This window comes from Cnephaeus nilssonii, assembly GCF_951640355.1.
Source record: "Cnephaeus nilssonii genome assembly, chromosome: 10".
Taxonomy (NCBI): domain Eukaryota; kingdom Metazoa; phylum Chordata; class Mammalia; order Chiroptera; family Vespertilionidae; genus Cnephaeus; species Cnephaeus nilssonii.
In genome coordinates this window covers 92,487,109-92,488,644 of record NC_137081.1, presented here as the reverse complement: position 1 = coordinate 92,488,644, position 1,536 = coordinate 92,487,109, and positions in this window count along the sequence as shown.

The following is a 1,536-nucleotide window of genomic DNA, read 5'->3' as shown; positions in this document are numbered from 1 at the left end:
CTCTGAGGGACAACTCCGCGCCCAGGAGGAGGCTTTCCTCTGGGGCAGACGAGCCGACACAGCGACGCCGGTTCCAGACAAGGTGCTCGGTGTTCAGTGTGGTGCTCAGACACCCGCTCTCTGGGAATCCTTGCACACAGTGCTTCCCGAGGCCGGGCTGCTGGGCCCAGCCCGCAGGTCACTCTGCCCTGCATTCACATCCAGAGGTTTGAAGTACGATGTGTAAGGCGGCTCCCCAGGAGGACGGCTCCCCCAGGATGGCGGCTCCCCCAGGATGGCAGCTCCCCCAGGATGGCGGCTCCCCCAGGATGGCGGCTCCCCCAGGAGGGCGGCTCCCCAGGAGGGCGGCTCCCCCAGGATGGCAGCTCCCCCAGGATAGCAGCTCCCCCAGGATGGGGGCTCCCCCAGGAGGGCGGCTCCCCCAGGAGGGCGGCTCCCCCAGGATGGGGGCTCCCCCAGGAGGGCGGCTCCCCCAGGATGGCGGCTCCCCCAGGATGGGGGCTCCCCCAGGAGGGCGGCTCCCCCAGGAGGGCGGCTCCCCAGGAGGGCGGCTCCCCCAGGATGGGGGCTCCCCCAGGAGGGCGGCTCCCCCAGGAGGGCGGCTCCCCCAGGATGGGGGCTCCCCCAGGAGGGCGGCTCCCCCAGGATGGCGGCTCCCCCAGGATGGGGGCTCCCCCAGGAGGGCGGCTCCCCCAGGAGGGCGGCTCCCCAGGAGGGCGGCTCCCCCAGGATGGCAGCTCCCCCAGGATAGCAGCTCCCCCAGGATGGGGGCTCCCCCAGGAGGGCGGCTCCCCCAGGAGGGCGGCTCCCCAGGATGGCGGCTCCCCCAGGATGGGGGCTCCCCAGGATGGCGGCTCCCCCAGGAGGGCGGCTCCGCTCCATTTTAAAGTGACCTGTTGACATTACTGCTCACAAAGTCCGTGGTTCTCCCACCCCAGGGTGTGTTTTCCATCATGAAGCGCCTCTTGAGGTGCTGGTTTGCTCAGATTTTGTGAAATGGTTCGCGCCGGGCACCTAAGTGTGCAGACGGGCTCGGACCTCCAAGGGCACCTGGACCTGCTGCAGGGCGGGCGCTCGCCGCGTGGGCCCGGAGTGTCCGTGTCTGGGAGAGTCTGAGGCATCAAGTCTTTGTGAGCCCTGTGCCCGCGGGGGACAGCGGGGGACAGCGGGGGGGACAGCGGGGGGGACAGCGGGGGACAGCGGGGGACAGCGGGGGACAGCGGGGGGGACAGCGGGCGGGGACAGCGGGGACAGCGGGGACAGCGGGGACAGCGGGGGACAGCGGAGGGGACAGCGGGGGACAGCGGGGGGACAGCGGGCGGGGGACAGCGGGCGGGGGACAGCGGGGGACAGCGGGCGGGGACAGCGGGGACAGCGGGGGACAGCGGGTGGGGACAGCGGGGGACAGCGGGGGGGACAGCGGGCGGGGGCAGCGGGGGACAGCGGGGGGGACAGCGGGGGGGACAGCGGGGGACAGCGGGGGGGACAGCGGGGGACAGCGGGGGGGACAGCGGGCGGGGGGCAGCGGGGGACAGC